General features: G+C 35.4%; 1 protein-coding gene across 1 annotated transcript in view; it reads right to left on the reverse strand.

Annotated features, from left to right (window-relative positions):
• The window catches only part of PCDH9 (protocadherin 9), a 716238-nt gene that overhangs the window by 155100 nt on the left and 552739 nt on the right, over positions 1–8399 (reverse strand). The window lies entirely within an intron of this gene.

Below are 8399 nucleotides of genomic sequence, written 5' to 3' on the forward strand. Positions count from 1 at the left end.
TTCTTCCTTAGATCTAGTCTAAATCTACCTCCCTTTAGTTTAAAGCCATTCCCCCTTCTCCTGTTGCAACAGGCCCTGCTGTTTCTTCCCTATATCTAGTCTAAATCTACTTAGCAACAGGCTCTACTAAAAAGTTTGCTGCTATCTTTTTTATAAGCCCCCTTTAAGTACTGATAGGCTGCAATAAGGTCTCCGCAAAGCCTTCTCTTCTCTAGGCTGAACAACCCCAACTCTCTCAGCCTTTCTTCAGAGGAGAGGGGTTCCATCCCCCTGATCATTTTCGTGGCTCTCTTCTGGACCCGCTCCAACAGGTCCGTGTCTTTCTTCTGCTGAGGGCTCCAGAGCTGGACGCAGTACTGCAGGTGGGGTCTCACCAGAGCAGAGGAGAGGGGTAGAATCACCTCCCTCAACCTGCTGGCCACGCTTCTTTGGATGCAGCCCAGGATACGACTACAGAAATGCAGAACCTCAAGGCCACTACAGGACCAGACCAGTTACTTTGCACTTCAGAACTGCCTTTAAATCAACCAAAATTGGGATAAAGGCTGTTATGAATTTGTTTATAGCTGCCTTACAGACATAATCCACAGCTTTGCAGGGCAGATGATACACAATTTTCTCATTTTGACAAGAAATAAGTGACATTCCATATGAAAAATGTAAATCTACTTAATATTTATTTTGCATATGCTCTATATTGTTGCTGCTATCAGACTATAGCTAAAATTGTTAAATTAACACATAGCATGGACTGAGACTCTTCTTCTGAAAGCCACACAAAATTCTTCAGAATTATTACATAAGCTTTTAGGTCATTATTTGTTTTCTATGATTTTTAATTCAACTCAGTTTCATGATAACAGATGCATGTAAAATTAAGAACATTAATTATTTAGCATAATGTGGTACTGATTTTTCTTGCTTCCAGTTTTAGTGAGGTAATGCACATTTCTTGCTTAAATAAAAGTAAAAATAAAATTTAGCATATTTTAAGACATATCCTGGGTACTGATAGTCATATTCGATGCTATAGACTTCTGCACTATGAGGAACACAGGGTAACAACATTTTTACATCAATGTCTTTTCTCAAAATGCTACTTGATAGCAGTAGCTTCCAGATTAGAGAAAATATTCAGGGTAATTGTGAGTGTACTCGGGAATTTGGTGGAAGCACAAAACAACTAGTTATAGCTGAGATAGATACTTATATACATATAGAAGAGCAATGAAGCTGGTGAAGGGTCTAGGGCACAAGTCTTATGAGGAGCGGCTGAGGGAGCTGGGACTGTTTAGCCTGGAGAAAAGGAGGCTGAGGGGAGACCTCATCACTCTCTACAACTACCTGAAAGGAGGTTGTAGCGAGCTGGGTGTCAGGCTCTTCTCCCAAGTAACAAGCAATAGGACAAGAGGAAATGGCCTCAAGTTGTGCCAGGGGAGGTTTAGATTGGACGTGAGGAAAAATTTCTTCACCGAAAGGGTTGTGAAGCATTGGGACAGGCTGCCCAGGGAAGTGGTTGAGTCCCCATCCCTGGAGGTATTTAAAAGATGTGTAGACGTGGCACTTAGGGACATGGTTTAGTGGTGGACTTGGCAGTATTACGTTAACGGTTGAATTTGATAATCTTAAAGGTCTTTTCCAATGTAAATGATTCTATGATTCTATGTTGATATAATGCAAACACACAATATGTAGCTAACCCGTTTACTTCTCTTGGGTGGAAAAATAAAATTCAATTAAAGAGACTATCTATGAATAAAATATTGGTTTTTGGCAATACTCCCATTTACATAAGTTTATTCTCTCTGGGTTTTTTTGTTTTTGTTTTTTTTTTGACATGTAAAAGATTTGCTTGTTTCTTACTGGTGCATCCTTTCTTCTGCAAAAATATGGATCAAAACAAGAATCGTGGTCAGTATTCTTCAACTGTAATCAGTGAGAATTACATCAACAGTTTTAATGGGATGAGATAAAGATCAACATCTGGATGATATTTGCACTATTAATTTGTTTTTAAAATATTCTCAGCTGTAGCAGTTCCTAACCCAATATAAATGGACTATATTCACTGGGGCACAACAACATTCTATCAGTAAAAGCTAAAAACCTTAAGAGGAGAGACTATCATAAACATTAAGGTAAAAAATTTGTATGCAGTGGTTCACCTGTCACCTATAAACCCCCAGCCTCTGAAATGGTGGAGGTTTATCTGACATGCACACAACTTGGATTTGATTCCAAAATACTTCATGGCAGAAGCTCAAAAAGCCATTTTCAAGCAATCCAACAAGACATATAATGAAGAAATAGCAACTGATTTCTGTGTTGTTGAGGACACTTACATAGTGTGTGGAAAAGTTACAGATACCTGACTAGAAAATAAAAAGAAATAAGGTGGCAAAGTAAGACAAAAGAAAGAAATGAAAAAGAAAAAGTCTAATACCATATACTTTTAATCTGAAGGCAAAGGAGACTTGAATGCTGAATTTCCAGTTGCAACAGCATAGTCTCAGTAAATGCCAATATTAACACAAATCTCCTGATAGCAAAAAGGTTTTTGAAGGTACAGAATATTGTTTGAAGCTCCTCTTAGTTATGCCTCAGTAGAAGAAAATGTGTAGAAACATACTGAAGATCAAAAGTCTAAATAATTATCTGCTTTATTAATTCATTCTAAAATTATATTTTACCAATGTCCCTGCAGTACGTACTTCAAGGATATATTACCAATATTTTAATATGTTCACTTCAGTGCAAATAGCATTCACCCTTTGGTGACTCTTTAATTATTACCACATCAAGAAGCCTCTGCCTTCCTTCACACCTTTGGCAAAAATAATACTCCACTTTGTTTTCTTTATTTAGGCACTTACCCTTCAAAGAGGTAACACAGAGCATGATCTCAATACATTTATTAAGAGGAAACTTGACTTTTTGAAGTACAAAATTGACCAACGGGATTTGGTAAGAAATATCAAAAGGAATTATAAATCACATCAATGATAATATTTGAAAGCCTCCCTAGATTTACTTATGTATTCACCTTTATGCTAGAGTTAAAATTAATGCTATATTGAAGTTTCTTTTAAATTTTAAAAAGGATGTTGTATACTGAAGACTGCTGTCCCCTAAGTTTGTTAAAATGTATTAAAATTAACCCTAGCATTTCATTTCTGCTTTGTTTCCCTTTTGGGTTACTTGCATTTTCCCTTATTGTGAAGCATGCAAGATCTACTGTATTGACAGTCATCTACATTTGGTAGGTTAATTAGGAAGCAACCTTACCATTGGGTGAGCCAGCAAACACTCTTTTACTCCACACATTAGAAGTCTTCTTTAACTGAGTATTTCACAGATCTATGTTAAAACCAAAAATGATTCAAAAATTGTTTTAAAATCACAAGGACAATTATTGAGGGGAAGCTTGTTTAGGTTTTTTTTTTTTACTCAGACCCAACTGCTGAAGTTTTGTTTTTATGACTACAGAGACTCTGCTAAGTGATTAGGACCATATCCAGCAAAGCACTTAATATTTGAGTTTGGAATGTATGAGGAGATCCACCGATCTCAGTAAGCTACAGGAATCATTCTACTAGAAACAATTAGAAAAAAAACCAAACTAGCACATATTACTACACTTTGAAGTAGTGAAAGAGAGATGATGCTCCCTCTCCCATGTATATAAGCCTAATTTTTACTATTTTGTTCCTTTCTATCACATATGACTAGGAAGGAAACTAATATGAACAAATGATTTAGTATGAGGCTCACTGTTTTAAATACCAGTTTGTCCTTTTTTACTTTCTGGTCTTTACTCCTTTATTTCATTTTTCCTACTGATTTCTGAAATCCAAATAGTAAAGCTGTTCATCTTATTAGAAATCTTACAGGAAAAGTGGGCAAAATATCCCCTGGAAAATATTAAATACAATTGCACATAAGCTTACCCCCAGCACACACACACAAATATCTAAATGCAAATATCTGTATATAGACAAGATACTGTTTATGAAACCAAATGGAGCTAAGCAGGTAATAACCGAGATTCTAATCTGAAACTATTCAAAGACGCATTTCTAAATCAATTTAAAAAATATAATTTATTGAGCTTTCATTGTTTTAGAAACATTTTTTTTAACAACTCATAGCTCTGTTATTTTATTAAACACAAATAAAAATTATTTATGCGCCTTTGTGATTGTTCAGGACACACTGCAACATTGCAACTGAATAACTAAGAGATCTTATAATTCTTTTGTCATAACAACTTGTCAGTGTCAGATTTATGCTATGATATTGCACCATCAGGACTCACTTTTGTCTCTTTTTATGTTACATCACAATGAAACATTGCAAAACCATGTAAGATTTGAAAATTAAAGTTACGTTCTCACTCTGCTTCAACTCCATTTAATTTATTGTCATTTCTCTTTTTTGCCCAGAGTGACAGGTTCCTTTCCTTTGCACCAAACCCTTTTCTGGATCTCGGATGCAGACATGGTTAATGAGGGTTCAGCCTATGAAGATAGTAGTGAAGACCAATGCTTGGCTAGCAGGTTCTACTATACTAATTGCAACAATATTGTGGTCAACCATGCTCTGATTTGACCCTAACCCTAGAAGAGGTAAGGAGATACCCCAGAGAAAACTAATTTGGGGTTGAGATAAATGTGAGTAATTCTGACCACAAGTGTGAAAGTCCCAATACTGGATCACAGAGCCTTCAATCCTTGTATCTGGGCTGCAATTGAAATAGTACTGCTCTGAATCATTCATAAAGAAAAAGCCATAAACTGCAAACCCATGAAAATGTGAGAAATGCATTTCTCCATTATCCTCAGGCACTGGCTCTTTGTACGATTTTACATATGCTGCTTATTATGATGATATTGATTAATAAGTCAACAGAAGCTTTCACAAGGGACTGCAGATCTCTTTACTACTGCTCTGTAATATTAAAATGCCATTACTGAGTCACCAACTTTTTGCCCTGCTGTAATGTTATTCTCTGATGATTGCTTGCCTGAGCTGATATTTGAAACTGTCACCCACAGACTTGTAGAAGTAATTCAACTTCACTTATAAGGAAAGTGAAATTAAATATTCATCCCTGGACTGCATTTCAGGTTCAAACTGACTGAAGTTCCTCCAGGCAAAATGTACTTAAGTTGTAGAAGATTTTTTTCAGTTTCAAAAATTCAGAATGTCTATTTATCAGGGCTGGACAGTCAAATAATAATTTATCTGGAACTTTTGTACACAGATATTCTTTTCCCTGTTTTGCAGCATGCTTTTTATTGTTTTGGCTAGGTAAATTCTTCTCCAACATGGATTACTTTTAGCAAAACGAACATCCAGACTGATCTGCTATCTTCTGTTCAGATAAAGTGACAATAAATTGTGGAAGAGAACAAGTTTGGACCATCTGAACTTCCTTAAAGAGGTGAACATTTACGCAGGTGGCAGCCTTTGAAATTAAGGAGAATTACTTTTGTGAATAAGTGATTACAGTAATGACTAAAGTCCAGTTAAGTCCTCAGATGGAGGTAATGTCTTGAGACTTAACTTCCAATTTACAGATTCACTTCAGGGTTTACCCACTCTGGAACCAAAAATGTCTCAGTAAATAAAGATAAAATGTTAAATTCCCCCCTAGACAAGATTTCCTCTGAATATAAGAAGTGAGAAAATTCACTGATCCAGGATGAAGAAGCAAAGAATTCTTCCTCACAAGCTAAATTCTTTTTTGGACAGTTGCAGCCAAATTATTGGAAAATGGCCCACAGACTTGAAATTTGGTTCATTTACAGTTCTCAAAGGGGGAAACACTATTTTATTTAGTGTTTTCTTGTTTTATTCTCAATATTCTTGCTCTAACACTGGGAATCTAGCATAGGATTTGGTAATTTTTAATTTCATATTACTAAATTCTACTCAGAGTAAATTTTGTTAGATATAAATACATTATATTTTGGGAGTGTCTCAAAGCCATATATGCTCACACAGAGAAAGAGTGAGCCAGATACTGCAGGTACCAACATGGGCAAAGCCATCAAGAAACTTAGTAAGCTACTAAATTCCAGGCAGCCTCAGACCACCCGTATCCAGGCAGCAGAACAAAGGACAGGCAGAGGGATTTGGGAAAATGCTCAGTTCATGGCTGTCCCCCCAGGACCGCTCTCAAAGGACTCTGAGACAATAGTAAAAATGGTAATATTTAATATCTTCCCTCCTTTCATTACTATCATCATGAAGTAGTCAAAACACTAATAAGTAAATACACATTTTATAAAATTGTGAAATCAGAAAAATAAAAATGTATGAGACACAAAAGGAAATAAAAGTGCATATGTTTATACATTCATATCTTTTTCCAAAAATTACAACCATCTCAGATATCCAACTTTCTATGCGTAGAAGGGCTTTCCCCTCTAAAATTCATTAGCACAACATTTCTTTCTCTCTGTGTAAGATAACTTTGTGTTGTATGTTAAAGATACTTCTGGACATATTTTATGGGATTCCTCCTTGCTTTACAATAGATAAGGTGTAAAGGTTGAGGAGGGATATAAAATAATTGCAGTAGAAATACAAAAAAAGTGGAAACATATTTTCAGAAAATCAGCAAAATATATGACACATATTCAAGGCTCAGGCTGGTACTGGATTTAAATGAGAACCACTGGCTATACTGGCTATAAATAGTTGTTGCCTTTAGTGAGTACTGGCCCATTTATCTTAAGAGTAAAATCCTAACTTCCAATTAAAAAAAAAAAAGTCAAGAACACTTCAGCCAATAGCCTGATTCAAGCACAAATTCTAACCCTTGGTTTGGGACTTCTCACTTAAGCAATGAGACATTTCTCCTAATATTAAAGTGTGGATTTTCAGTTTCTCTTGTTTGGTCAAGAAGACTAAGACAAGCACTGAAAACTAGTCTAGGAGTCTTTGGGTCAACTTGTCACGCATAAAGGGATTTTACTTCATTCTTTAATGAAGGACTCAGTATGATTACATAGTGTTCAATTTGCAGGTAGAATTTCAACCCAGTAAGATAGCATAATCAGTAAGACTTTTCTTCTAGATTACATTCCCATTTTTACAAGAATTTCCAACATCTATTAAATTAATGATCTGCTTTGTCTTTGATCCATATCGTACATACAAGTTCTGCTTTTCTAAGATTTTAAAATGCCAGGCAGGTTTATGTTTAAAGATGTGACTTTCATGCTATCTTCCTTGTATGACATAACAGTATTTCTCTCCCTAGGCTTCTCATCTATATGAAAGAAGGTCTTGGCCTCATGCTTTTCCTCCCAGTACAAAGTACTGTGTAGGAAAATTACTTTTAGACTAAACTTGACTTCTGCCTAAGCAGGTGTCGGAACCAAATTATGAAAGGACGAACTCAAACTGCTAATTGCAGAAAACACATGTTTTATCTCTGCTTTTTTTTGATGAACGGCACAACTAGAAATATTTAATTATTGTTTAATTATGTTTACCAGAAGTATATCTGAAAACTATAATCTTCCATGGATGAATTCTGGGAAAGAAATTTTAATCAATGCTGTCAATGCAGAGAATACAAAACTAAAACTTATCTGTCATTAGAGATACTTTTTTTTCCTATTAATTTATATTCATAACAGGAACCAAGAAATTGTTCATGGTTCCTCATGGATCAAAATTCCTACTTAAAAGAAAGGGAAACTAGTTGAAGAGGATACAAGTATCAGTAATGTGATTGAATTCTTTATCCCCTGGCATCACGAATTGTCCCTGAGAATGGTTAAGGCTTTGTCCCTATATCATTAGTGCATTCTCTTAGACTGCGTGTACCTGAAATCCCAACAGATTTTTCATCTCCAAGGTGAGATAATAAAAGCAACAACATCTAGCTATTAAATGCCCATTTCACATGCCAGACAAATTAATTCTCTCACTCTGGGGCTAAGCCTAAAGTATCTAAATATAGGTACTTCAAAGAAAGATTACTTGTTTATCATACTACTACTTATAATTTCCCTCCAATTGATTCAGATAAGTTCAGCACAGGACCGTACTTTACCTTGCAACAAGGGGAAAAAAAAAAAAAGTTACAAAAGGATTAGAATTTCATAAAACATAAGGTGAGTCAGGGTTTCTGAATTTCATAAATAATCTTTCATAATGGACATGCTTTCTTGATTTATGGAATCATCTATTTCCAATCCTTTAGAAGACCCAGGGAAGATACCATGTTCCAACCCAGTGGTGAAGAAAGCTGGGTACCTACCTAGGACACAATTATAAAGACACAATTTATCGATGTTTTACATAATTAGCATATCTTTCTCATATCTACAACAACACTAAAATAAATTTTGAAGGTCCCAGCAAGTTCCTTTACAAAAAAT

The sequence above is a fragment of the Aptenodytes forsteri genome, unplaced genomic scaffold (genome assembly GCF_000699145.1).
Source record: "Aptenodytes forsteri isolate BGI_AS27 unplaced genomic scaffold, ASM69914v1 Scaffold172, whole genome shotgun sequence".
Taxonomy (NCBI): domain Eukaryota; kingdom Metazoa; phylum Chordata; class Aves; order Sphenisciformes; family Spheniscidae; genus Aptenodytes; species Aptenodytes forsteri.